This window comes from Molothrus ater, chromosome 5 (assembly GCF_012460135.2).
Source record: "Molothrus ater isolate BHLD 08-10-18 breed brown headed cowbird chromosome 5, BPBGC_Mater_1.1, whole genome shotgun sequence".
Lineage (NCBI taxonomy): Eukaryota > Metazoa > Chordata > Aves > Passeriformes > Icteridae > Molothrus > Molothrus ater.
Genome location: NC_050482.2, coordinates 56496451 through 56510003, shown reverse-complemented (window position 1 = coordinate 56510003; position 13553 = coordinate 56496451). Strand labels below are relative to the sequence as shown.

Sequence of the window (13553 nt, the reverse complement as noted above, 5' to 3'; positions counted from 1 at the left end):
TTAATATTACTATATGAGAATAACAGATAATTACACAAAACTTTTTTTAATAGCTGTCCCCAAAGCCACATTAGAAGAAGAAAACCACATTACCGGCAGAAACACCTCTATGTGAAGTGGAAAAGAGGGGAAGTTCACAGTAACAAATATAAAAAAAGCTTGAAATGACAGAAGATAGCAGAATGAACACATATATAGTTGTATTGGTAGACTGCAAACATATTTAAAGCTTCTTTATTATCCTTACTGGAACAACCTTCACAACAATGCTATCACTCACTTTAATGTAGTAACAAGGCAGAAGATGAATGCTGACAAATAATCTTCTCTGAGTGGTATGATTTCAGCCTTCAAATTAGAAATTAAAAGGACTTAGGAGCCCAAACCAGGTTTTGTTCAAGAATTTTAAAATACAATTTGGGATGCTCTAGCAGGCTCAGAACAAAGAAACACCCCAGCAATGACCGGACACTCCCTCCTTCATGCTCCTAAAGGGAGCCTTCACCCCCATCCCTGGAAAATTACCTGATGTGGTACAGAATAACCTCCAGGTCCTGGCCATGCCCCTTCTGCCTACTGCATAAATTAACCTGTCCTGGCCAGAACCAGGATAAATCAATTAAAACAGAGCAAGTGAGATTCCATCTGAGCATACCAAGTTGATAATTATTATTGCATAGTAAAAAGAAAGATACTATACAACCAAACCCTTAGCATCACTTTCTTTTTTGTGAGGACACCATCCTGAGTGATGGTTTAGTTATTCTGATCAAGACACAGAATAATACAAGCTCAGTCTGATGTTACATTTGTTTTAAGCCCTGCAAAGACAGAGTCAAGAAATATTACAAAGCTGGATGTGGTAATCAAGCTACTGCTAAGCTATTTACCATTATTACTGATGACCTGTGAACAGATCAGGAATCGTGACTGATCTACTGCCCAGACAGATTTAAAAAAAGCCTGAGGAAATATAAAATAAGAACAAAATCAGTGCTGATAAACCTTTCTAGATTGTTTGCTGAAATGAGCACAACCTAAAGATCCTAATTTGCAATTCACATTGGGCTGTACCAAGACAAAATTTAATTTCCCTATCATCTAATAAATATGAACTAATATTTTAAGCATCAAGTTTGAGGAATTCTGAAATGGAGCAGAACACTCAGCTGAATGTGCTCAATGAATTTTAGGATATAAACTGCTGTTAGGTAGGCAGCTAGAAGTATATATTATCTGACTATACATCAGAGAGATTACCCTTTTAGGGGCAGCAGGACTAATTAGCTAACTGGGCACCTAACAGGGTTGTGGTAGACTCTACACCCATTTTACCTAAAGGGGAAATTTTCTCTGTGGATGTATCAAATTCCAACAGGGATCCATTCACACAAGTCCTAGGGATGGTGTTTTTTAGAAAAGATCAGATGATTACAAATGGTTCTTTCCTGGATTAAGTTTATTAATCATTCCTTTGCATTTCTTCTGCATACTATTAGCAACTGGATAATCAACCTAATTACATCTTTTAAGAGAAGCAGCAATTAAAATCTGTTTAATCAAATAATAATATCTTAAAATGTCTATAGAATGCTAATGCACGATCCACATACCAAAACGGCCTATTCATTAAAGCCATCTCCAAAACATGCTCCTGAGGATACAGCCAAATTTGCAGCCCATGGAGGACCCCACAGTGGAGCCATGAAAACCCAAGGGGGACTGTGACCCCCCATGGGTAGCCCAGGCTGGAATAGGCTCCTGGCAGGACCTGTGACCCTGTGGGGGACCCACACTGGAGTAGGCTGTTCCTGAAGGACTGACTCCCTGGAAAGGACCTACACCAGAGCAGTTTGTGAAGAACTGCAGCTTGACAGAACTCATGTTGGAGAAGTTTGTGGAGAGCTGTCTCCTGTGGGAGGAGAGAAAGAGTGTGAGGAGCAAAGAGTAGCTGAGATAAACGTGTGAAGAACTGACTGCAACCCCCATTCCTTATCACCCTGTGCCAATCAGGCAGAAAAATCAGGAGTGAAGCTGAGCCTGTGAAAAAGGGGAGGGTTGGTTGAAGGTGTTTTAAGATTTGGGTTTATTCCTCACTACCCTACTCTGATTTGATATAAAATGAGTTTTTTTCCCTGAATCAAGTATGTTTTGCCCATTATTGTAACTGGAACATGATCTCTCTCTGTCCTTATCTCAACTTGTGAGCCTTTTGTTATAGTTTCTCTGCCCTATCCAGTTAAAGAGAGTGACAGAGTTGTTTGGTGGGCAGCTGGCATCCAGCTGTGGTCATCTCACCATAGGCCATCAATGGCACGAGAACAGAATAAAACTTTTTTTCACTTAACTTCCCCTTCAGAACTCTGTTTGCTTAAGACAGCATGGAAGTGTGCTTTGGGAAGTGGCACTACAAATCAAAAGTTATTTGGTTGATCATTCTTTATCCGTATGTGCTGGTTGTTACTACTTTCAGTTGCACCAGCTTTTGAAAACAACAAAAAACTCAACTCTCAGAGCACTAACATAATAATCAGTGAGAAGGCAATACTCCCAGGTGTGAGTGTAACAGTTTCTAAGAATTTAATTGCACAAAAGAGGGAAAGCTAACCACTCAATTTATTTCTATCTGTATCTGAATGACACTAGACTGACAGCATTCTTTATATGAAGCTCTCAAACACACAAAAACTAATGAAAAGTTGTGTAAAGGAAATGGTGACCCAGTTTCTCCTACACAAAACAGCATGAACAGTGTTCACATTTTGGAATGGAACCGTAACCTCACTCAACACATCAAGAACTTAGGAGTAATTTCCTTCAAATGAATTCCCTCTGGACCTTAAAGCAAGCTGTTCAGCAGCACCTAGAAATTAAGCACAATTATATGTTGACCAGATGTCAGATTACTTTGAGTACTTAGATTATTTCAGGTAATTGAAAAATGAGTTTTGAAGCTTTTATCTCTAGCTATTAAGGGATGAAGAGAACCTGAACACTTTGGAAAAAATGTTTTTGAGAATATTATTCAAGAACTGTGGAAGTAAGCATGCCTACAAGTTGATGTTGCATACATGTGGTTCCATTAAATACAGAGTTCATTTAACAGATCTTCACCTGTTTACTATCCATTTATCATTTCTCCCAAAAAGAAAGCAGCATTGTTCCACTCAGCAGGGAGGGAGGTATCTGTAAAATTGCCAAGAAAGCCTTAATTAAGGGAAATGATGAGAGGTTTAAGTCAAACCAAAACCACGTCCCATTTGTCCTTTGACTCACTGCAGATTATTTATTGAAATCTGTACTTCACATTATCCCTTTTAAAAAGGGCATATTAAGCATATTCACCCTGCACCTTTTATTTAACCTATTAAGTTAGAAATTAGAAAAAAACCCCAGCTCATTATATTCTTTGTCATATTACTTTAAAGTTAATCAAGTATGGCTGCTCTTCTGCTATCAAGAATAAAAAAAATATTTTAAAAAAACCTCTTATTTTGATATTCACCTGCTACTGCTATGCCAGGTAAGAAGTTCTGTGCAAGCTTGTTTTGTAACCCAAAACCCTGGCTGTGAGATGCCAGGCACAAAAACTCTGCTAGGCCTTCTGGAGCCCAGTCAACATTCATATTTTGTTGGTACAATCACCAGGTGGCAATAGATCTACCTGGTATGTGGGAGAGATTAATGTACAATCATACATGAAAATCAGACTTATGAGCCTTGTTTGTGCTACTCATGCACAAAGACACAGTAAAATAAGACAGAAAGAATATCACACTTCTGCAACAAGGACTTCAGGATGAACAGTACAGTAACACCAAGGGCAGCCAGTTTTATTAGTAGCAAATGACTTATTACTTTATATCAAAAGCTAAGAGCTTGCAAGTACAGCAGGATTCCATGATGCATTAAACACAACAGGCATAAGATACTTAGAACATACTTTCATATCCACAGTGTCACTTAAAGTCTGAGTGGTGCCCATTTTCAGGGCATGTACTAGGTTACATTTATGTCAAAAGATGACATAAAATCCATCCTTTTTGGTTTCAGTAAAACTCTGTCAAAGAAATATTTAATAATACCATAGAGATTTCTCATTCACACCATTTCTGCTGTTCATACTGTAGTCTATCATTCACTGCTCTAGGGTATGTGATAAAAGGCAAAGAATGTTGTTTAAAATTTTTGGTCTTTAGATGCCTTGGAATTAGTTCTTTAAAGCAGAGTCCTACACAAGCAGAAAAGATTAACAATAAGCACTGGCCCAAAGCCAAACAGTTTGAGATACAGGTTTCCAATACTATCAAAATGTTTACAATACCTTGTGTAACCCGAACAGTTAAAATATTTGCATAATCTAAAAATTTGAGCCAAACCACCTTACTTAAAGCCTGAGAGACATTTTCTTTTTGCCTTGGAGCTCATTACTGCGCAGTGTTAAAATAGCCATGTTAGTTCTACCCTTATTTACTAATTAGGGCTGGGAACCTCCTCAAATATTGACACGTCCTGTCCACCAAGATCCACAGGACTCTAAGCAAGTGCACCAGTGCCTTAAGCAGAATCCCTCACACTCCAAGGAGCACTCATCAAGACAGATTCTAGACCAACACCATTAGAGAAATTTGGATTATTCCCCTTCCCTAAGCAAGGCACCTTAAAGGATAACACATAAAGGAACAACATTCAAGTCTTGTGACATATTGGACTATGGAGATTATGAACCAACCACAGGGTACAGCAGCTCCAGGTTATTCTTCTCAACCCCAGTGAGCCACATAACATTCATATTAAACACAGCATTCTATTCAATCACAGAACACTTAGCTCAGTTTACCTCAGCACAGTTACATCACTCTTGTAGTTCCTACTTCTTCCTTTTCATCTCCTGGGAATAGTTCATCGTTACATTAAAATCAATAACTGGGTTTAGCTGAAAAGAACGGTGTCACCTCCTGAAGTTCTGGGGATTATGACAGAGTTTGAATTAAATCCCATGTTACAAAGAAGTTGTTAATCTCACAGACTAGTCTTAAATTCAAGCATTAGACATTTCATTCCAGGCCTCAGGCAACAAGAAAGTCATTAAATCATAGTATTTTTTTTAAAAGCAGAGATTCTAAGAACTAAAAAGGCACTCGTGTATTAGTTTATATGGATGTTTAAAACATATATTAAAAAAAACCAAACCAAACCAAAAACCACCTTCGGTCTGCATCTACTCTTCTGGCTTAATGCACGAGAAGATGCAGTTTTTCCAGGAGCTGCTACAGTAAGAAAACCAGACACCAAGCCTGAAACAGAAAGCTACCTTTTAGCTACTTTTCATTACAACACAGATTTGTACAAGCACAGGCAATTTTTGACTGGCAGCACTGCTAAGCATTTCATCCAATTCCTGCAATGAACACAGAATTTTCTTAGCCTTCATTTATAGGCTACCCACTCAACCCACAGTCACCTCCAGGCTCATTTTAACCACCATCAGGGAAGCACAGAATTGACATGTGGATATCTTTAAGCACGTAGCCCACTCAGCTCTAGAGCAGGAAAAGGCGTCCATATGCTCCACAAACAGACCACGAGAACAAAACTTCTCATTCCCGACACTAAATCATCCAAACATGTCACCTGGTAAAAATAACAGGTTCACTGATTCCAGACCAACATTCAAGCGGCTTGTCACAAGAAAAGAAAGCAGACATCTACCCACTAGAAAGATATATCATCCAGGTATTTTCTGAAGGCACTGTTTAAAAACATTCATAGACCATGATGATCTAGACCACAATCAAAAAGCCATTTTATTATGATGGTATTTCAAAGGCATAAAAAAGGAAAGAATTGATCCAGATTTGCAAACTACTTCCCAAAGGGAGTTTGGAGGACTTCAGCACAGAACAGTCACAGCAAGGTGGCACCTGCACACCTCTTCTGCTCACCACACTGAAGCTGTGGTGAACAGAGATCAGGGATCTCTAAAATGATGCTGCACTGTGCTCAGCAGACATGCTCCTTATGCTAATATGTGCTCCTGTTTAAGCTGATTCAGCCATAATTGGCAGAATATAACTACTATCTTTGAAGGCAAATTGCAAGTTTGACAAAATATAATTTCAGGCAGGTACAGGTATAAAACAGAGAGCACATGAGCGTTCAGTGTTAATAACCTTAATAGTAAAGAATGCAATTAACAAGTTTTGACCAACTGAAACACAGCTGTCAAACTCTTAGTTTGAGAATGATCCTTTTATCGCACTAAAACCAGAATGAAAACTCAGTTGCTTACATAATGCAGCCTTCACACTGGCTCTTATAATAATGCACTACTATCGTTTTAACTTTTAAAAGGGAAAGGTTTTCAGCTTTAAAGAAGAGCTGAACAGATGCTGGCATTAAATCCCAATTAGCAGAAGGGAATCCCTCACCCATTCCCCCATAGCAAGAGAGAACAGTCTCGTGACAGCCTTTTCAGCAGGAGGTTGTGGAGCACAACAGAAACAAAAGTGCCTTGCACATCCATGGCTTGTTTTTTTTACCCCAGTGTGCCTCAAATGATCAAACTTACACAAACAGGTACAGGAAACGTAAGGAATGGTGAACTAGCTTTAAATTATCCTAGCTAATCTACGATTTTAATAAAGTAGTTCAAGCATTTAAAACTGCAAGACTGCGTTTAGTTTAAAAAATGTTCAGTTTACAAAGGACAGCGTATGGCACTTGCGTCTTTCTGGCTTCCTTTAGTGCTCAGGCAAAAGGATGACTAAATCTATCAGCTTCTGAGTCACTCGCAGCAGAGACAGCTGAGAAGGACAGATACAGCGAGCCAGGCAGACACTGTACCCATCCTGTTCTTCCCTAACCAGGTAGCCTCAGTGCACATAAAGAGATGTCTGTCTCTCACACACACATTTCGCTCTGGGACATGAGGAGATTCTTTCCATAAGCCAAAAAAGGCAAAGTCAAGATAGAAGGCGGCAACGGCAAGACCAAGAAGCTTGACTGAGCTGGGTCATTACCAGTACTCAGGAGGGACTGAGCTGCCGAAAAGCTCACTTTCCCCCGTAAAACATCTCCTCCCACCAAACCAGAATCGTTACCTGCCACCATCCGGGGCGCCGGGATTTCAAAGCCTCGAGTCAAAACCCAGCTGCTCAAGTTTAGGACTCCATCCTCGCCTTTCTTTTCTCCCCAAACCAAAGCCGCCACCGAGTGGGTCACTAAACTTCCCCGAGCAGGGAGCTATCACCTCCTACAGGAACCGAGCCGGTGTCGTCATCCCTCGCAAGCCCCGGCCCTGCCCTTCCCCGCCTGGCGCCGTGCAAGGAGAGCTTCACCTTCCCCGCGCCCGCCGCAGCGCCGTGGGGTGGGCGACCCGCACCCAGCGGGCTCCCCGGGGGTCGTGCCCCGGCCCGGACCGCTCGGCCCGACCCCAGCACGGGCAGCGCCGCCGGCGCGGCCGCGGCACCGGCGACTCCCCCCGCCCGGACCCACCGCCCGCCATTGCCCAACGGCTCCGACGGGGATCCCAACCCGGCCGCCAGCTCGAGTCTCTCCCGAAGGCGGGGCCCCGGGGCGCGGAGCGGCCCTCACCTGCAGCGCCGGGACCTGCCCGTCGCCCGTGCCCGGCGGGGGTGGGGGTGACGAGACGGCGAGAGCGCGGCGGAACCGACCCGACCCCTGCGCTCCGCTCGGCGCCGCCACCCCCGCCCGCCCCCTGGCGCCCGCCCAGCCGCCTTCCGATTGGCCGAGAGCGCGGGCAAACTCCCGCTCCGCCGCCGTCTATTGGCTCCTCGCGACTGCCAATCAACTCCGCTTCCCCGTCGGGGGCGGTGAGGGCCGGTGCGCGCGCCCGCGGCCAGCGCGCGCTCCCCGGTGGCTGTCGGGGACAACCGGAGCCACACGCGCGGCCCCGCCCCCCAGCCCTCACCCCGGGAGGCTCCGACCGCCCCCGGCCCGGGCTCACCCCGGGGGGCTCCAACCGCCCCGGACCCCGCCCGGGCTCACCCCCGGAGCAGCCAGCGCCTGCCCGGCCCGCCCGGCCGCAGCGTCAGCTAGGTGTCCGAGTGTAGGAAACCGTGACAGGAGCACTGCGGAACGTGGCAGGGCGCGGCGGGAATAACACTGCGTCCGTGTCCCGTTTCCACTGCGGGGCACCATGAATAAGCAGATGTTGTTTCCCGAAGCGAAATGGGAGAGAGTTGACAGATCACGGGAAGTGTCCGGGACTTTTCCGCGCCCGGCAGCGCTGCAGGCGCTGATTCGGCTCCGCACAGCGCGGTGCGCTCCGCCGGCACTGCGGCACCGGGAGCGCCCGCTCGGGGCCGGGCCGGGCTCGCAGCTGCCCCGGGCACGGGCTCAAGGACAGGGGCCACCTCTGACATGGCACTGCTGGTTTGGGTACACCGCTCTCCGCGGAGCTACGCGGTTCTCGCCCAGTATCAGAACTGGTACTCACGCCTTCGCCTATCTTTCGGATTTATTTGTTTTAGACTGAGAACTATGTCAAGTTCCAGGCAGCAGCCACCACGGTGACCTTCCTTCGTCCCTTCAGCCTTTGCCTTCGCCGCTAGTTTCTGCATTTCCCTCCCATCTGCCCTTCTCATCACTGCTGTGCCTCCAGCGCTGTCCCCGGGGACAGCCTGGTTCGAGGACAGCGAGGGCTCTGGATCACTGGGTAGGGCTGCAAAACAGTACTTTCCTCTTGGCCGTGTTTCTTATGCAAGTCCGCATATAATCAGATCGACGCCAAGTCTTCCTGTACTCTTTCACTCAGTCTGTGACTCATTAACTTTAGTTCACTTAGATTAGTTGAGTAGGATTGTAAGACCATAACACCGGGATAAACTTTATCTTCTGAATGTCCTTGACAAATGGATTTGAATTAATTGCTGTTAACATTACTGTGAAATTTGGCCAGGTTAGTAAGCTTCCTAAGATTGAACATGATTTCTCCCTTCCCTAGTCTCCCTCTCCTCATTCTCCTGTGTTGAAAGTTAACAGTTCACATTTGAGAGGAGGAATCTTGTAATTTATTGTTTCTTACACTTCTGACCAGAGCTGCACTTTAGTTTTCTACAGTCTCTCTCATTAATGTGAGATCAAGCTTTCTTTACAGCACACTACAGGGGACATACACAATCATAAATACAGCTCTTTCTGTAAGGAATTAAGGTTCTGTTTTGCCTAGAGCATTGTCAAAACTGGAAATTCTCCATGCCAGAACACTTAGACTTTCTTCAACCTAACATCAAAACAGTCATTCATCTCTTTGTTTGCTTGAATAATGCTCAAACTTGTTCAAAGATGGAAGAAACAGACCAGGAATTCAGCGTAAATCATAGGACAGAGCTCATACTGTGATGAAAGGGAATTCCAGTTTGGCAGAGGACAGAACCTGCAGCCTGGGGTGGACTGGCACAGAAAATCCCCAACTATTCCACACAGAGTTCATTGAGTGCTACCACCTTGTGCCCCAAAACCACTCCACTGTGCACAAACCCTGTGCTGATTGCATCTATGCTACTCACTATGAAAACCAGGGCCCATGTTCTTATCTTGGGCCAGTTTGGGCACAATTACTGTAGAAGGAGTAAGAAATGTATCTTCAAGTCCTGAGTCTGGTGACACAAACTATCAGACAGTCTGTTAACAATGAAGAAAATATTCTTCAAATCAGTTATTCCCATGTATTGACTTAGGTAGGCTGATGTACTGCTTATACCTTATATATATATATGTATAACATATAATTATATATATTACATTGTAATATGTACATGGAAATTGTATACAATGTATTACTCTATTTACATATATTTTACTGTATTTCCATATACACTTACTATACTTTTTATATAGATAATATATATAGAATATAGAATATACACACACACATATAGGTACAATAAATTTAGCCCTTGTGTCATAGTAGAAAGGCAGTGTGTTATTTGGGAGTCACCTTCATTTGGAATTTCAATTGGTTCTGGCTTCCAAGGGAATGGAGATTGATCAGAAATGAGGAATTTATACAACATTTTTGTACAAACAACTGGACTCAGATTTGTTTTTCAGTGTTTCACTTAAACATCTGTATGATTCAACTAGCATCTTTATAACTGCTATGAAATATATTTATAAATGCTATTAAGTAATAATTTTGGAGATAAAAAAATCAAGACTATTAGCTGGAAAAAATAAAGCTTACCAAAATGCAATTTTTTATGAACATCTTAATTTACTATTTGGAAGTTTCTCAAGGCGCCACTTTAGGGAATAGTATTTTTGAGCCTGCTGAATATTCTTTTCTGCTTGCAAGATGTTTTCTATCCTTTTGACACTTAAATGAAAAATGCCTAGACACCTTTGGAAGCAGTAAGACAATAATGTTGCCAGAGTTTTGAAAATACATTTTTAACTGCCAAGTTTTTACCCCATTCCAAGTGTAGTATTTGAAACAATTTGGAAGCAACATTATTAGAGTCACCTTAATGTACTTTTGGAATCAACACTATTGCTCTTCCTGTGAAGAAAGCAGAATTTGTCTGCACTGGGGTTAATACACATGCAGGTATAGTAATTTCACTGCACTACTCATAGTAATACAGTTTAATGTCTTTATAAATATATACAGGGCTTGAGGCTACATGCACTGAATAAATACATATATGCACTTGAAAAACTGCTTGGGGAAATACACCTCAAAGGTTAATAAAGTGCAATTTCTTTCAATTTATCTAATGTAAATTGGCTTTATGTATAATCAAAGATTAAGTTTTTCTCAGTGAATTAAAAGAGATTAGTGGCCTAATTATATCTATCATCAGTGATGCAAGATCCCAGCAAGATGACACTATTATGATGGCATGAATAATTTACTTATGTAAAGAATCACACTCCACCATATTAATAATTTTGATTTTGGTACTTTGATGTTTTTTTCCTAAGTATTGAAAAGCAGTTGTTCTCTGTACATTATCAGTTATCATAAAAATGTGACATGCAGTGAAAGATTACCTTAATCTTTTTCCTTAGAAGAACAGCTGACAGTCTCTCCAGCCCCACTGGCGAGCATTTGATTCAGGCTGTTAAGAACAGGACAGGAAGTTTGTAGGGGAAAAAAATCCTCTCATTTTAGATAAGTATCCCACGGTTATTTTTACTTTTAACACAATCTATTTTTAAATATGCTTCTTGTTTCTTCTGCTGTCCTCAGAAATTCCATGTGTCCTTTCAGGCACTAGTACTTTCCCTGTAAAGAAATTCTGTATCTTGCCTTCACTCAGAACAAATTTTGTGTTGCTTGACTGCTGCCATAACATTGCAGAATTCTCTTCAAACTCTTTCTCTCTTGCTAAGAAACTCCATGGGTTATAACCTTTATTTACACTTCAAATGTAAATTTAAATCCTATATTTAAAAACCAAAAACCATATTTTGCTTGCAAATGTAATGCCATTAGTGACTATATATGCCAACCAATGACAATAAATTTCAGATTATTAAATTTAATTCCACTCAAAACAATGAATTTCACTGTTTCACTCCCCAGCTTTCACTGTGAAAGAACCTCTCAAATAAAAGCTATGTTCTCATCTGAAGTACTTTTTATTGTCTCCTTGTTTTTCATGAGTGTTTTAATTACTGTTTCATACTGTCCAAACTTTTCTATTTTACAGCAATTGTCTGTGACTACCTCAGATGTGAATTATTTACTTTTAATAGGAACAAAATTGCAGAATAATTAAGGCATACAAGACTTTCTGTCAATAGCAAAGGTATCAATGTGATTGTCATTACTGGGAAAGTTCAAGTATGGAGAGCTTGCCTAGGCAACTTAAAAAAGTTGGAGAAACATAAGAGTCTAGCCCACACAACTTCCTACAATTCAGTATAAAACAACCAATTTTTCCAAGATATTCATTTATGCTCCTATTTCCTCTTAATAATGGAATTTTAACCAAAATTGTGGCTAAAGTCAGCTTTTCCCAGCTATCCGCGTTTGTTTTCTGCAGAAAAGACAGGAATAAAGTTTCTGTTTGTTTCGTTGGCTTTTTTTTTAAGAAGCCACACAGGTCAGCATAAATGGATACCTCTGCACCACAGGGTACAGAGTCCTTCCCACTGACCCAAAGGCTGGAGTGAACTCCTGTCTCAAAGCAGGCACAGAATATCAGCTCCCTTCTATAATTTCCATCCAAGTGAACTGAACAGCAACTGCTTAAGCAACAGCACCAGTTTAGAGTGCCACAGTAAAGCCCTTCCTCTACCACAGATAAACGAGCTCTGCTTGACATGTTCTGCTGATGAAATGCAGGGTTATATATCTTCTGTGAATTGTCTATTGTTTTGCTGAGTTTATAGCAGGAAGTGAATCAGGAGACAGGGGCATTTTAGGCAGAAGTTCTATTGTAAAGCCAACAGTAGTGAAGTAGCTTTAGGAATAATACTGTTTTTTATATTAATTAAGTTCCTCAAGCCATGTACAGAAGCTATTCTCTGGGAATCTTATTAATTCCTTCCATGTCAAAGAATTAATAGGGAGAAAGGTTAGTGCCCAGGAAGCAAGCCCCACTATTCAACTCTAACAATAAACTCCTTCTACACTGATGCCATTATAACAATTCCCGTAGCTGTTTAGAGCTTGTCCATTTAATTCTTCATACAATACTGTCCTTATGCCAGGGAGCACTGGAGCATATGAAGAACAGTATTTTAGGACTGAGACACACATTTATTATCAGCTCTGCCTGGCAAGTTATTATACTAGCTAAAGTCAGAACTTTTGAGAACTGTTATTTCTGATTTATTTTGCTGCCCAGAAAGCCGAAACGGTTTCTCTGTGAGATACATTTGGAGGATGACTGGCCCAAGGCCACAGTTAGTTACTCAGAACTAAGAGCTTGTCTGCTCACAGTCACTCAGATTTAAGTCCTCTCAGTCAGAGCTGAAACAGGCTTTAACCTTTTGGAGAATCAGAGTCCAGCAAAAAGAGCTACCTTACCTCTGAATGAGAGCATCCACATGAGGTTTGTCAACTTTTATTACATGTCAGTATCACTCCTGTAGTCAATTCCCCTGAATTCCTGCAGCAGACACCTGCCTCAAGCAGGGAACACATCTCCCTCATCACCTCAGTTCCAGCTCTTAGCAGAGCCTGCTCCAGGCTCCCACCAGCGTGGGCACCACTTGGTACCATTAGTTCTGTCCTACTACAGCAAGAGATTTAGTTGAAGATGCAGAAGTGAAAAGGTGAAGATTCTATCTCTGAGTAAGCAGTTAACGTTTTCCCTTTCAGTTTCTCTTCCTCCTAACTCGATTTTCACCTTTACCTTTCAAGACCAGGCATGAACCAGCATCTCACAGCATAATATCCGCATATCATCCTCTTCCTCCTCCCACAAAACTATTAGCTATGACTGATTTTGTTTCCTTGGCATCCTTCAAGTCTGCAGAAAAGCTGCTTTATGCACACTCATTCCAGTTAACACAGATTCTTTCCTTACACAAATTCCTTCAGAGAATTTCTCAACGAGCCTTAAAAACAGACA

At 42.0% G+C, this 13553-nt stretch overlaps 1 protein-coding gene across 5 annotated transcripts in view; it reads right to left on the bottom strand.

The window, feature by feature from the left end:
• Window positions 1-11038, bottom strand: part of PACSIN2 (protein kinase C and casein kinase substrate in neurons 2) — a 59019-nt gene extending 47981 nt beyond the window's left edge. For 3 of the 5 annotated variants that reach the window (XM_036404968.2, XM_054514989.1, XM_036404970.2), the window contains exon 1: window positions 7597-7714. The gene's annotated coding sequence lies outside the window, so the exon portion shown is untranslated. Of the gene's footprint in view, window positions 1-7103; window positions 7125-7596; window positions 7715-11019 lie in introns of those variants that run through there. The other 2 variants (XM_054514988.1, XM_054514986.1) reach the window with 2 other exon arrangements.
• Window positions 11039-13553: the final 2515 nt, after the last annotated feature.